A 15,903-nucleotide genomic window follows, 5' to 3' on the forward strand; every position below is an offset into this window, starting at 1 on the left:
GGGGCCTGCCCTGAGTCCCACAGCATCCTATGCCCCAGTCCTGCCTCCCGTCATACATCGCAGGCCAGCAGCACTGAGAAATCACTCCAGATGCAGGTGGAAGAGGGCTCCCCTGGTGGCTCAGTGATAAAGAATCGGCCCACCTATGCAGGAGACACAGGTTCAGCCCCAGGTCGGGGGAGATCCCACATGCCATGGGGCAACTAAGCTCGTGCACCACGGCTATTGAGCCTCTGCTCTAGAGCCCGGAGCTGTAACTAGTGATGCCTGTGCAGCCTAGAGCCTGTGCTCTCTGCAGCTGCTGAGCCTGCGCTCTAGAGCCCCTGTGCCACAACTGCTGAAGCCCTCACGCCCTAGGGTCCATGCTCCACAACAAGAGAAGCCCCTGCAATGAGAAGCCCAGGCACGGCAACTAGAGAAAAATCTGTGCAGCAGTGAAGACCCAGCACAGCCTAAATAAATTAATAAATAAATAAAATTAAACAAAAAGATTAAGGCTGGAGGGACAGTAATGCTTCCAACACCCCCAAATGAGTCTCCCCTGACAACCTACTACGCCTCTCCCGTAGGGGGGACCTCTCGCTCTTACTATATACGCTATGCGGTGGCTCCACCAGCTCTGGGTTCCCCAGAAAAACAGCAGCGGTGACGGAGGGGTCAGAGGTCAGGTCCAGTCAATGTGGAATGACAGCTCCGGGCGGACACCCAAGTCCTGCAGTTCCTTGTTTGATCTTAAGGAAGTTGTTCAACGTCAGCAGCAGCAGCAGCAGCTGGGGTGCTAGCAGCCACCACTACAGTGTTGCTCAGGCAGACAGTCAGGGCCCCCCTCAACCAGGGGAAGGCACTGGTGGAAGATGATGGATTTCTTAAAGAACATTTTGGTGAGTGTGCCCGGGGTTGGGGGACTGTGCCTCTCCACAGCGGCTGCCCAGAGTGGCCTGGTCAAGGCAGGAGCCAGACGAGCACTCCTGCTGTCACCTGGCAGGGAGCCCTGGTGGGGTGCGGAGGCCACTGTCACTTGGGGAAGGAGAGACCTGGGACAGAGGGGATTAGTGCTGAAGAGGGGGTGTGGGGTAGAGTCAGGGACCAGAGCCTTTCCCCCTTGACATGGAGGTGTGAGGTGGGGGTCCTGGTGTGAGACTGGGCAGAGCTCACGTCTGTGCTCCTCTGTCAAGGCTTCCTGATGCCGGGTGAGGGCCTGAGGGGACTCTCACCCACCTGCAGGCTGTGCCAGGTGGGGTGCCAGGGCGGGAGAGGGAGGGACACTGCAGCTGCCTTCCTTCCGCCTGGCTCCAGACACTCGGAGCTGGCAGGCCAGTTCTGTGCTGTGTGCCTGGGAAGGCCCTGGCAGGGGCCCGTGTCCTGTCACAGGGCCTTGGGGCTGTTAGGGTGACACTTGGGAGTGGTGTGTGTGACGTTTCCCCCTGGCCTGGGGTCAAGGTCCCTTCCTGCCAAGTCAGATTGTCCCTGGAGGCTCTGTGGGCACCCCCCTCTTTCAGCTCTGCCAGGCCTTGTGCCCCTCCTGCTGAACACGGGGTCAGGACTGCTGTCTTCTCATTCACACCTATCTGTAGCAGGCGGGAGGTCGGGGGAGGGAGGTGGGTGGGCTGAGTTCTTTCCTTTCTTTCCCTTCCTGGACTGTGACTGTTTAGGGAGTGTGAGGAGTGATATGATACTTGTTTGAGGGTTGGTTGAGAAGTCCCCCAATCTCAGGCTGAGCCACCAGTAGCCCCAGAACAGGGGGCAGGGTGTGAGCCTGGTGACCTTGTTACAAACCGAAATGTCCTGACACCCCTGGACCTTGGCAGGGAATGGAGTGGTACACTGGAGGGAGATGGGTGCCATCTGATTTATCGTCTAGAAAGACTGTGTGGCTGATGTCCAAGTGGGTTGGGTTGGTTAGGGAGGCGCTGCTGTGGAAGCCGGGGACAGCTGAGGAGGCTGCTTCGTGGTCCTGATCAGGGGCAGTGAGAGATGATGGCAGTAGGGGTGCTGTTGAGAAGTGCTCAGACTTGGGAGATATTTTGACCTTGGACTTGCAGGCCTATTGGGGCTTCCCTGGTGGCTCATAAAGTATCTGCCTGCAATGCAGGAGATCCGGGTTTGATCCCTGGGTCGGGATGATCCCCTGGAGAAGGGACCCCACTCCAGTATTCTTATCTGGAGAATTCCATGGACAGAGAAGCCTGGCAGGCTACAGTCCATGGGGTCGCAAAGAGTTGGACGTGACTGAGCAACACTTTCATTCTGCAGGCCTATTGGGTATGGAGAATGAGGAAAAAGAAAGAAATCAGTGATGATCCTGGGGATTTTGTCAGGGTGGGTGGACAATGGGGAAGACTGGCTAGGGTGGAGGAAAGCTTTTGAGGGGAAGAGTTAATGATTAAAAAAAAAAAGAGAGAGTTTCTGAGTGTTCTGTTGGGCCTAGTTCAGTCTGAGATGTCTGTCAGGCACACAGTGAGATGTGGAGTTCTCACACCCAGATAGATCTGAACCTGAATCTGGCTTCTGCCTTTACTGAATATGTTCAGTTTGGGCAAGTTGCGTAATCACTCAAAGCCTTCCACCCCTCTAACCCTCCTTCCCTGGACTGACAGGATAGCATTTGTAATGTGCCTGATCAGTACCTGGCATATCACGTGTACCCAACAGAGAATATCTTGGGACTCCCTAAATTTTTCTTATATCTTCTCATTTTCCTGCTTAGAAACATTCAGTGGCTCCTTGTTATACAGAGCAGAGCCTGGAAATTGTGTCTTGTGGACTGACTTGGCTCATAGACACATTTTGTTTGGTCCATGTAGAGAATATTTGAATTGGTTATCAATGTCTAAAAGCTGGGAGTTTACATACAAATTGGGATTTCTGGCTTACCTTGAAATGTTGAAAACTCTGGTAACGTTAGCTGGCATCCCTGCCTGCAGCCTGGCAGAGAGGAGCAGCGGTTGCCCCTTTTGCAAGGGATGTGTACTCTTCCATTACCATTGTTTCACTCTCCCAGCTCTTATTTTCATTGAGGGAAAATTTACACAACATAAAATTAATCATTTACAGTGAATGATTCATTGCCATTTAGTATATTTACAGTACTTTGCAACCATCATCTCTGTCTAGTTCTAAACTCTTTCTGTCACCTCCAAATGAAATCCCATTTAGCTATTGCTCTCCATTGCTCCCTGCACCCGCCGCCCAGTTCCAGCCCCTGGCAGTCACTCATCTGCTTTCTCTCTCTATGGATTGATTTGCCTATTTCAGGTATTTTGTAGAAATGGAGTCATACAGTATGGGACCTTTTGTGCCTGGCATCTTTCACTTGGGATGCTTTTCTGAGGCTTATTCACCTCGTAGCTTGTATCAGCACTTCGTTTCTTTTCCTGGCTGAATGATATTCTGTCGTGCGGATGCACCACAATTTGTTAATCTGTCCAGTTGTTGATGGACATTTGGGTTGTTTCTACCTTTCGGCAAGTGTAAATAGTGCAACTCTTCAGTGTACGAATGAACAACATTCGTGTGCAAGTATTTGTGTGAGTACTTGTTTTCAGTTCTTTGGGTACCTACCTAGGAGTGGAATTGCTGGGTCATATGGCAACTCTATGTCTAACTTGCTGAGGACCCGCCAAGCTGGTTTCCACAGCAGCTGTGCCATTTTACATTCCCACCAGCAATGTACGAAGGCTCCAATTTCTCACATGCTCACCAGCACCTGTTATCTTCTATTTTTTGACTATTGCCATCCTAGGGGGTGTGAGAATGGTATCTCATTGTGGTTTTGATTTGCATTTCCCCGCAACTCGACTGAAGGGACTTAGCACACACATGCGCACAGCTTAATGATGTGGAGTATTTGTTTCATTTTCCTATTGTCCATTTGTACATCTTCTTTGGAGAAATGTCTATCCAAGTCCTTTTCCTACTTTAAAATAGGGTTGCTTGTCTTTTTGTTAAGCTATCAGAGTTCTTTATATATCCTGGGTGTGCACGCTTCTGTGCTTCTCCATGGCTTCAGTCGTGTTTGACTCTCTGCAACCTGATGAACTGTAGGCCACCAGGCTCCTCTGCCATGGGATTCTCCAGGCAAGAATACTGGATGGAGCTATCATGCCCTCCTCCAGGGGGGTCTTCCTGACCCAGGGATCGAACCAGCGTCTCCTGTGTCTCCTGCATTGCAGGACAGTTCTCTACTGCTGAGCTACCAGGAAAGCCCATGTATTCTGGATACAGATGTGTGCCTTACAAATATTTTCTCCCATTCTGTTGGTTGTCTTTTTACTTTCTTGATAATGTCCATTAAAGCACAAAAGTTAAAAATTTTTATGTTCAATAATTTATGTTTCCTTTTTTGTTGGTGTCATGTCTAAGAATACATTACCAAATCTAAGATCATGAAAATTTAACCCTATGTTTTCTTCTAAGAGTTTTTACAGTTTTAGCTCTTAGATTTAAGTTTTTGCTTTCTGGATGTGGTGTGGTGTACAGGTGTCCAACTTCGTTCATTTTGCATGTGGGTATCTAGTTTTTCTAGCACCATTTGTTGAAAAGACTGTTCTTTCTCTGTCTATCGGTCTTGACTTCATCAAGAGTCAATTGGCCATAAATGCATGGATTTATCTCTGGGCTCTAAATTTTATTCCATCGTTTATCCTTATGCCAGTAGCACACTGTTTTGATCACTGTAGCCTTGTAGTAAGTTTTGAAATAGGGAATTGTGAGTTTTTCCCCGAGAATGTTTTGGCTATTCTGAGTTCCTTGAGTTTCCACATCAATTTTAGGAACAGCTTGTCAATTTCTGCAAAGAAATCCAACTTGAATTTTGATAGGGATTGGATTGAATCTGTCGATCACTTTGGGTGGTTATTGCCATCTTGATGATACTGATTCTTCCAACCCATGAACAAGGAATGCCATATCATTTATTTAAGTCTTCTTCAATTTCTTTCATCAATGTCTTTTAGTTTTCAGTGCTTGAATCCCTTACTTCCTTGGTTAAATTAGTCTAGGTATTTTATTTTATTTTTTGATACTCTTGTAAATGGAGTTGTTTTCTTAATTTTCTCTTCAGATGGTTCATTGCTGATGTATAGAAGTGCAAATGACTTTTGTGTGCTGATCTTGCACTCTGCAATTTTTCTGATTTTCTTTCTTAGCTCTAGTAGTGTTTTTGTGGATTCTTTGGGTTTCCCATATTGGATCATGTCACCTGCAAATATAGTTTTATTTTTCCTTTTTCATTTCTTTCTCTTGTCCAATTGTTCAGCACAGAACTTTCAGTACTCTCAATAGTAGTGGAGAAAGTGGGCATCCTTCTTTGTTCCTGATCTCAAGGGGAAAGCTTGCAGTATGCTTTCAGTATCATTGAGCATGATGTTAGCCATGGATTAAAAAAAAAGCCCTCATCATATTGAGGAAGTTCCTTTGTATTCCTAGTTTTCTGAGTGTTTTTTTCATCAAGAAAGGGCATTAGATTTTGTCAGATGCTCTTTCTGCATCGAGATGATTTTGTGTTTTTTTTTTCCCCTAATTCCATTAATGTGGTATATTACACTGATTGATTTCCTTATGTTGAACCAACCTTGCATTCCTGGGATAAATCCCACCTGGACACAGTGTGTAACATGCTATTGGGTTTGATGAGCTAGTATTTTGTTGAGAATTTTTACTTCTGTGTCCATCAGGGATATTTGTCTGTAGTTTTATTTCCTTGTGGTTTCTTTGTATGGCTTTGGTGATGCTGGCCTACAGAATGAGTTAAGTAGTGTTCCTTCCTGTTTGCTTTTTCTGGAAGAGTTTATGAAGGATTGGTGCTAATTCTTCTTTAAACGTTTGCTGGAATTTACCATGAGGCCATCTGACCCTGGACTTATCTCTGTTGGGAGGTTTTGGATTACCGATCCAATCTCTTGTTATCTCTTCATTTTTTAATGTTACTTGCCTGGTACTTGTAGTCATTTGCATTTTCAGATCCTCTTTCATAGATTTAAATGTGAATCTGCCTAATTTTGAAGATGCCTTATAAAAGCCAGCCATCCTCCCACCCTTTTCCCTGTCTTATCTCTGCTCTGGCCAGTTTGGTCCCTTTCACACCCCGTCTGCATGAAACATGATAATTCCATAGGTCAGTGGTTCTCACAGTGTGGTGTCTGGTCAGGAGTATTGGTATTACCTGGGAGTGTGTTAGAAATGCAGATTCTCTTGGTGGCAGTGTGGTGGTGGTGGGGGGGAGGGAGTGGTGATGGCAGGAACCTAGGTTTTAACACGTCCTTCACATGGTTCCATTGTATCACCATTGCCATAGGTAATAGAGCCTTGCAGGCTCCTGGCCCAACTTGACATAGTTGAAGCTGTACCTCTGCAGAACTCCAGCAGCCAAGGAGCTGTGTTCAGTGTGAGATGGTGGGAAGGGAGACCAAAGCAGGGAAGGAGAAGCATGAAGTGTACATAGGGGAGAGGAGGGTAGGAAGATTGATTGAAATGGGACCTGTGTCTGGATGGAACTTACTGGGGACACCTGTTGGCTGTCCAGGGTGAGGGGTGCAGTCTGTGGTCAGAGAAGAGACAGCGCTTAGGAGCACATGCATTGGCCTGTCCTGTCCTGACTGTAGCCATCCCAAGGAGATAGCTCCAGTCACTTACAGTCAGTCTCCCCTGCCCATTTCATTCTCATCTTGCAGGGCAGGGTTTTGAGTCATTCACTCAGGAAATGTTTCCTGAGCATCTCCTCTGTGCCAGGCAGCTGTAAACCCAGGGATATAGCAGTGAACAAAACAACCAGCGCCCTGCCCTCGAGGGCTTTCTGTTCTAGTGGGCCATCCTTTGCTTTCCTCTTCAGGTTTCAGCAGCCAGGCTGGCGTCCAGCTGGCCCTCATCCTGCTGTCCTGCAGATAGGGGCCTCTGAGCCAGCAGCTGAGGCAGGACAGCTCAGTGTGTGGTGTGGTTGGGCAGCCCTGGGACACATCTGATCTGGTTCCCAACAGGGTGTGTGCTCTGGGCTCCCAGATCCCCAAGTTTCCAAAAATCTCTATGAAATTCTGCAGGAATCCTTTTCTTTAGTGATGTCTTCCTTCCCTGTGGGATGAGAAACCTGCTCAGACCCCTGTTTTCTCCCCCACCCCCGACCTCATCTCCATCCCGTTTTTGTGGGACCCCTGTGGGCTGGAAGACACCTTGTCTCCCATTCTTGTCTGGTTTTAGCCCTCTGGTTGCTGTTAATATGACTTGGCCTCCTCATGCACGTCCTGCCTTGAGGCTGGATCAGGAGACAGTCGCTGCTGCCGTGCATGGAATGAGTCCTATGTTGGGTGCCATCCCAGCGCTGCAGACTGGCTCATGTTATGCGACCACAGCCCTGTGAGTCGGCGCAGTTCTGAGCCCTGTTGCAAGGCTCAGGTGCTCACACAACCTCGTCCTGTGTGTGAGCAGTGGGTGGGTGGTACCTCTTGGGCAAGAGTGTAGGAAGGCTGCTCACACACAAACACAGCCTGCCTGCAAGAGGGGAACAGAGGAGCCCAAAGCTAGGGCAGGACCCCCAGCAGGGATCCGGTGGGCAGCAGATGGATGGCGGTGGGTGTTACATCTCCAGCGAGGTTCAGAGAGGAGGAGGAAAGAAGGGGGGATGTGCTGGTGGGGGCCTCCGAGCTGCGATGCTGTAAGAAGGAAAGAACAGGTGGCCGCCCATCTGCTGGGAAAGGCCGCGTCCACGTGTAGAGCTGCTGTGGACCAGAGGGAGGTAGGCCAGGCTGCTCCTGTCCCCAGGGAGGGGCCAGGGTGCTGGGATGGGGCGGTGGCCCTCCTGTACTGAATTTCTTCCATTGCCTCTGCTTCTTCACCACCTGGGCAGGGAGCTGGCAGCAGAGTGAACAAGGAGGGGTGCCGGGAAGATTCCTCAAGACTGGCCTTGCAGTTCCTGTTCTCTCCTGCCCCTCTTACCTCGGACCTCCTCTGACCCTCTCCCCGCGAGGACTGGCTTTGTCCTTCTAAAGGAAGTTTGGGTAGTTTCTATAAGTGGAGGTGGGAGGACATGGCTTGAACCTGGACAGAGCCTTGGGGCCCAGCCTATGGATTCCTTAGCTGGGCGCTGGCTCTCGGTGATTATTTCATGGACTACTCGCCTGGCTGTTAAAGCAGAGCCCAGGGGGAAAGCTGACCTCTGCTCAGATTTGGGTGGTGATGGCTATTGCTAATAATAAGTTAGACAGCTGGGCTGCTGCTACTGGTGAGGAAGCTGAACTACGTTTCTTGCTAACTGATGGAGGGGGTCCCCTTCTGAAGGATGCTTCTGGTAGGGCTTCATTCTGTCCTGAAGGGCCTGTGGGATGTTGCCAGTGAGTCAGTGAGCATTTATTGCATGCCTGCTACGTGCCCTTGGCTGCATGAAGCAGTCTCAGGGGGTGTGGACAAGGGTGGGACTGGAACTGCTGTCCCAGGCTGGCCTGAGTCACCTTGCTTCTGGGTGGAAAAGAAGGCTTGCTCTTTGCCAAGGCTGGCACCATTCCATTGGAAAGTTCAACAAGTCACCATGAAGTGGGGCCAGGTCAGCCCAGGCCAAGTTGCCACTGGCCGATTTCTGCTCCTGGACACTGTCCACGCCGCAGTTGTCCACCCTGTGTGTTACTCAGGACTGAGGCTGAGTCACAGCCCTTTCATCTCACCATCTGTGCCAGGCCTGAGGCCATGGAGCATCTTCATTCAGGAAGTAGGCCCGTTTTTAGCAGTAATTGAAACACTGCCTCCGGGAAGACGGACGAAGTCAAGAAAAGCTTAATCAGGAGAAGCTGGGACTTCCCCGGTGTTCCAGCGGTTGACTGTTTGCTTCCACTGCAGGGGACATGGGTTTGATCCTTGGTTGGGGCCTAAGATCTGGCATGCTGCACAGTGAGGCCAAAAATTAAATAAATAAAAATTTTCATAAAAATAAAAGAAAAATGCTAACTACCTAAAGGTACCAGATCATCTCCCAGCAGGACAGAGTTTATTTCCAGAGTGAAGTTTCTCAGAATTCCTTATACAAGTTGTTGTTTTTCCAGTAGTCATGTATGGATGTGAGAGTTGGACTGTAAAGATGGTTGAGCACTGAAGAATTGGTGCTTTTGAACTGTGGTGTTGGAGAAGACTCTTGAGAGTCCCTTGGACAGCAAGGAGATCAAACCAGTCAATCCTGAAGGAAATCAGCCCTGAATATTCATTGGAAGGACTGATGCTGAAGCTGAAGCTCCAACACTTTGGCCACCTGTTACGAAGAGCCCATTCATTGGAAAAGACCCTGATCTGGGAAAGATTGAAAGCAGGAGGAGAAGCAGGCAGCAGAGGATGAGATGGTTAGATAGCATCACCGACTCAATGGACATGAACGTGAGAAAACTCCAGTAGTAAAGGACAGGGTAGCCTGGTGTGCTGCAGTCCATGGGCGGAGTTTTTCCAAAGATGCCGACACCGTCCCCACCTTCGAATTCCCTGGATCCACCGGGGCTGGACCCCGGCACTGCAGTCCATGGGGTCATAAAGAGTAAGACATGACTTAGCGATTGAACAATAACAAAAGCCATGGACCAGGGTCTGGTTCTTCTTGTTCATGTTCTTACTTCATCTTCACGTGAGCCCTGAAAAGCAGGGGCTGATTCCGCTTTCAGGTGAGGGAAGTAAGAGAGACTGAATCACAGGCCTTGTGCCACACAAACCGATCAGTAGGATGTCGGCCACTCTCCAGACCTGGATTTGACCACTGGATTCCACGCCTCCTGTTGAATTGACCCTCTGTATCCACGGGTTCTGCATCCACAGATTCAACCAAAGATTTTGATTTTGATCCCCAGCTGGTGGAACCTGTGGGAAAAGGGGGCACCTGTGTGCTGTCATTTTCTTTTCTTAAAAAGCTTTTCTTTATTCATTTATTTGGTTCTGGCTGCACTGGGTCTTCAGTGTTTCACGGCTTTCTCTAGTTGTGGCGAGCAGGGGCCACTCTCCAGGGGTGGCGCACCGGCTTTTCATTGCACTGGCTTCTTTTATCTTTTTGGAGCATGGGCTGTGAGGGGTATGGGCTCAGTAGTTTTGGTACACAGGCTTAATTGCCCCTGGGGCATGTGGATTCTTCCCGGACCAGGGATTGAACCTATGTCTGTTGCATTGGAAGGCAAATTCTTAACTAGTCGACCACCAGGGAAGTCCCTGTGCCATTTTCTTTAAGGGCCTGGAGCATCTTTGGATTTCAGTATCCTCAGGGATGCTGGAACCAATCCCCCACAGATACTAAGGGAGAACTGTCTTTCTGCCATACGCAAACCTCAGAAGCTTTCCAGGACCTTCCAGATTAAGCCCACATTCCTGGCATTCAGAGTCTCTCAGGCCTGCACCCTCCTTTTCAGTCTGAACTTCAGGATGTTGACCCAGAGGCCTCGGGCAGCCGAGTTGATCCACACACTTCACCTTTGCCCTCGCTGTTACTGCTGCCTGTAACGCCCTCCTCACCCTCGCTACTGGGCTTCCCTAGTAGCTCAGATGGTAAAGCATCCACCTGTGATGCAAGAGATCTGGGTCCAATCCCTGGGTTGGAAAGATTCCTCCCCCCGCCCCCTCCTCCCAGAGAAGGAAATGGCAACCCACTCCAGTATTCTTGCCTGGAGAATCCCCATGGACAAGAGGAGCCTGGTAGGCTACAGTCCATGGGGTCGCAAAGAGCTGGACAGGACTGACCAACTAACACACACTCCTTCGCTATCAAGTGATTCCTGTTTATCTTTTAAGGTCTGGTTGCATTTACAACCAGAAGCCTTACAAGAAGCCTTCCTTGATGTGGTCATTTTAAAACATGACCTCAAATTCTTTGACACTTCTCTCCTGTAGAGAGAAGTGTCCTCATTCCTATCCCTTCGAGTGCAGGCTGGTCATGGACACTTGCTTCTAAAGAATAGGACAGGGACTTCCCTGGTGGTTCATTGGTTAAGAATCCGCCTTTCAATGCAGGGGACACGGGTTCCACCCCTGGTCAGGAAACTAAGATCCTACCTGCCACAGGGCAACTAAGGCCACAGGCTGCAGCTTCGGAGCCTCTGTGCTCTGGAGCCTGTGCACCACAGCTAGAGTGAAGTCTGAGTGCTGCAACAAAAGATCCCCCATGCTGCGAGCAAGTTCCTGCATGCTGCAACTAAGACCCAAAGCATCCAGATTAAAAAAATATATATTAAAAAAACCCATAAAGAATAAGGAACAGGATAAAGAATAAGGATAAAATAAGATAAAAATAAGGCCTAGAATAAGGAATAGGTGTAAAGGTACTTTGTGCTTTCTCTCTTGGCTGTCTTGCTCTGGGTGGGTTGGGGTCGGGGAGGGTCAGCCGCCATGTTGTAAGGGCACTCAAGCAGCCAAAGGAGAGGTCCGTGTGATGGGAGCTGGGCCCTCCTGCTGACAGCTTTGTGACTAAACCATCTTAGAAGCAGATCCCCTGGCCACAATCAAGCCTTCAGCCTCTGCTGACATCCTGAATGCAACTGCCTGAGAAACCTTGAGCCAGAACTGCCTAGTGAAGCAGCTGAACTCCTGACCCATGGACACTGTTGTGAGGCACTAAGTTTTGGGAGTAGTTTGTTACATAGCAGTACTGAGCTAATACTCTCACCTCCCAGCAAGCAGTGCTGCCTGCCTGCTCTGAACCACTGGTCACCTGCGGCATCACTCTGCGTGGTTTTGTCTCATAATTTTTAAGATCTGTTGTTGTGTAGTTGCAAAGTCATGTCTGACTCTTTTGAGACTCCATGGAATGTAGATTGCCAGGCTCCTCTGTCCATGGGATTTCCCAGGCAAGAATACCGGCATGGGTTGCCATTTCCTCCTCCAGGGGATCTTCCCGACCCAGAGATTGAACCGGAGTCTCCTGCATGGCAGGCAGGTTCTTTGCCACTGAGCCACCTGGGAGGGGGCCCTTCCCCAGTACTTCCAGTGACCAGTGTGTAATCATGTGGGGTTAATTGATTAACTAGCGCAAGAGCATTGTGTAAGAACACACCTAAGGATTTTTTGGTTGCCATATTATATAGATACCAATGGGTAAGTTGGATGTGGGGGTGATTCAAGAGAGTTTCTTTATCTACAACACACAGGGTCATGATTAGATCTGGAAATTAATTGGCCTGAATTCAGGGGCTTTCTGTGGGCACAAAAGGCCGGAAAACTTGTGAAAGTGCCGGATCGGGCATACTGTAGCAGGAGTTGGGGAAGGGAAGAGAGGCATGCTAGAGCCTCTGATTAGGTGTTGAAGTCTTTGCAGTTGATTAATTACAGAAATGATTTATAATTGTTATAAAAAATTGAAAAAATACTGAAAAGCAAAAAGGAAAAATTTATCCTTAACCTATAACTCAACTTGGCAAATATCCTTCAAGAGTGATATGTACATCCACAGGAAGATATATATGTTGGGGAAAAAAAAAAGGATCAGGACTTCCCTGGGTGGTCCAGTGGTTAACAATCCGCCTGCTAATGCAGGGGACACGGGTTCAATGCTTGGTCTGAGAAGATTCCATGTACCTCAGAGCAGTTAAGCCCATGTGCCATAACTGCTGAGCCCACACTCTGGAGCCCATGAGCTGCAACTCCTGAGCCTGTGTGCCCTGGAGCCTGTGCTCCCTAACCAGAGAATCCGCTGCAGTGAGACGCCTGAGCACCGCAACTAGAGAATAGGCCCCACTGGCTGCAAGCAGAGAAAGCCCGCACTCAGCAGTGAAGCCCCAGTATGGCCAAAAATAAATAAGTAAATAATAATTTAAAAGGGACCATATTGTTCTGATCTGTACTTTTCTCACTGAGCGATATGACATGAATCTTCATACCAGCATAACCAATACAGATCTCCTTTTAGAGTTATTTTATTGTATGGGCATACTTCTGTGTATTATTTATTTTCCCCTTATTGATATGCACTTCAATTATTTCCACTTTTTTTAACCCATAAACAATGTTTCTACAGATATCCTTGTATACAACATTTTTGTGTAGTTGCCCAAATATTGCTTTAGCGTAAATTCCTTACGGTAGGTTTATGGACCAAAATAGCTGAACGTTTTTCAGACTTTGGACACATTGTACCAAATTGCCTTTCAGAAAGTACCAGGCACACACTTATCTATAGTCCTTGCCAGCACTGAATTTTCTTTTTAATCTTGGCCAATCTGATAGGTGAAAGATGTTATCTTCTTCTTATCTTAATTACTTTAATAACTAGGGAGGCTGGGCATGTTTCATTGGTCATTTTGTATTTCTCCTTGAGCAAATTGAGTCCTTTGCATATTTTTATTTCCTTTACAAAACTTATTTCTTTGAAATTGAACTAGGCAAGTAATGTAGGTCTGCATGTTTGTGAAGCATCCCGTGTATAAAGCAGAACTCCCTTCCCTACTCTCTCCCTCTTCTTGTTATAATAACTTTTTGACAGTGTGAGGTATATTCTTCTGTATTATTTTCTATGCATTTATATACATACCTATAAATAATTTTAGGTTTTGTTTTTACTAAAATGGGGTCATATTCTCTGTGATGTTCGGAACTGTACCCCTGCCCCCCCCTATATTTAATAGATCTCGGAGAACATCTTATGTCAGCAATATGGAACTACTGCTTTCTTTTCAAAACATACTTATTTTGGCTGCATGCGACCTTAGTTGCAGCATTCAGGATCTTTCGCTGTGGCAGGCAGGCTTCTTTCTAGTTGAGGCATAGGCTCTGTAGTTGTGGTGTGTCGGCTTCGTCGCCCCGAGGCATGCGGGATCTCAGTTCCCCAACCAGGAATCGAACCTGAGTCCCCTGCATTGGAAAGCAGATTCTTAACCACTGGACCACCAGGGAAGTCCTCAGATTTCTTTCCGAATAATCGAGCAGTTTTATTTAAAGTGTACAGTTTAATGGTTTTTAGTATATTTACAGAATTGTGTAACCATTACCACAGTCAATTTTAGAACATTTTTCATCAGCTCCAATAGAAACCTTATGTCCTTTAGCTTCCAAATCCTCCATTTCTCTGAGCCCTAAGCAACCACAAAGTTACATTCTGTCTCTATAGATTTGCCTATTCTGGGCATTTTATATTAATGGAATCACGTAATATGCAGCCTTTTATGTCTGTGTCCATTCACTTAGCATAGTGTTTTCAAGGTTTATCCATGTTGTAGCATGTGCCAATACTTCATTCTTTTTATTAATGGTTGAATACTATCCTAGTGTATAGATATACTATAATCTGTTTATTCAGCAGTTGATGGACATTTGGGTGGTTTCCACTCTGGGAGGTATTACGAATATTGCTGCTGTGAAGATTGTGTGTACATTGCTGTGAAGATTGTGTGTACAAGTTTTTGAGTGGACGTGTGTTTTCACTTCTCTTGGGGGTATATACCTAGGAGTGGGATTACTGAAATGGTAGTTCTTTTTATGTTGCTGGACTCAGTTTGCTAGAATTTTGTTGAGAGTTTTTGCATTTATTTCCATAAGCTGTATTGGTCTGTAGTTTTCTTTTCTTGTGATGTTAATTTTGGTGTCAGCGTAGTACTAGCCTCATGAAATGAGTTGGGAAGTGTTCCCTCTTCTATTCCTGGAAGAGTTTGGGAGGAATTAGTATTACTTTTTCTTTAAGGGGTAGAATTTACAACTAAAGCCATCTGGACCTGGGCTTTTCTTTGTGGGTAGGTTTTTGATTACTAATCCAACCTCTATTATTAATTGTAGGTCTTTTTAGATCTTCTGTTTCTTCCTGAGTCAGTTTTGGTAGTCTGTGGTTGCTGGGAATTGTCCATTTCATCTGTGTTTGTATTAGTCGCTTACTTGTGTCCCACTCTTTGTGACCCCATGGGCTCCTCTGTCCATGAATTCTCCAGGCAAGAATACTGAAATGGGTTGCCCTTCCCTTCTCCAGAGGATCTTCTCAACCCAGGAATTGAACCTGGGTCCCCCGCATTGCAGGCAGATTCTTTACTGTCTGAGCCACCACGGAAGTCCCCATTTCATGTAAGTTATATAAATTATTGACATATGGCTTCCCATAGGATTTGTATTTTATTCTATGCAGCTTATTCTGATCAGTTTCCTGTAGATCGATATTTAAGTTGTTTCCACTTTTTTTTTTTTGCTGTTACAAACAATGCTTCAATGACCATTTATTGTGTCTATCTTTGTGTTCATGTGTCAGTGTGTATATGTTCTGGGAGAGGATTTGTTGGGTCAGAGGTCTGTGCATTTAAAATGTTGATTGTTTGTTTCTATCTTCTTATCCTCTCTCTTCTCCTCTTTCTATCCTTACTAATTTGTATGTTATTGTTTTTTAAATTGTCTATTTATTTGGCTGTATCAGGCCATAGGTGTGTCATGCGGGTCTTCTGTTGCACTTTGAGGGCTTCTTTCTAGTTGTGGTGTTGAGGCTCAGTAATTGCGCTGCTCGGTCGTAGCTGCTTTGCAGCATGTGGGATCTTAGTTCACCTGCCAGGGATCCAACATGCCTCGCCTTAAGGGATTCTTAACCCCTTGACCACCAGGGAAGTCCCTCTGTGAGTTCTTAATTATTCTTGGTATCCTGCAGACTGGAGTTGGTAAGAATCCACAGAGCAAATGGGAAGGATAGATTCGAGAGCTGGATGTTTGATGGCTGCTTCTGGTCAAAGGTGCTTGATGTGGGTGCCCAAAGCTTGTCCTCAACCCTGAACATTCACATGTGGGGTTTCCAGACCCTGGAACCTGAACTTCGCAGAGGTTGGAAACTCTGCCTCTGATGAGCCAGTTTTAGCTTGGGAGAGGTCACTTGGAGTCTGAAGCAGGGCCAGGTTTCTGCCTGTGACTCCACAAGGGTCCTTCCATGGTGGTTCTCTTCTGAGAATGTGGAGGCTGACGGGGACATCAGGCAGTTCTGGCCTGTGGGTGCCTGCAGAGGAA

At 47.2% G+C, this 15,903-nt stretch overlaps 1 protein-coding gene across 5 annotated transcripts in view; it reads left to right on the top strand.

Moving 5' to 3' along the window:
* RAP1GAP2 (RAP1 GTPase activating protein 2) overlaps positions 1-15,903 on the top strand; it is a 215,383-nt gene that overhangs the window by 136,896 nt on the left and 62,584 nt on the right. The gene's annotated exons all lie outside the window — the stretch shown is intronic.

Source organism: Capra hircus, chromosome 19 (assembly GCF_001704415.2).
Source record: "Capra hircus breed San Clemente chromosome 19, ASM170441v1, whole genome shotgun sequence".
Taxonomy (NCBI): Eukaryota; Metazoa; Chordata; class Mammalia; order Artiodactyla; family Bovidae; genus Capra; species Capra hircus.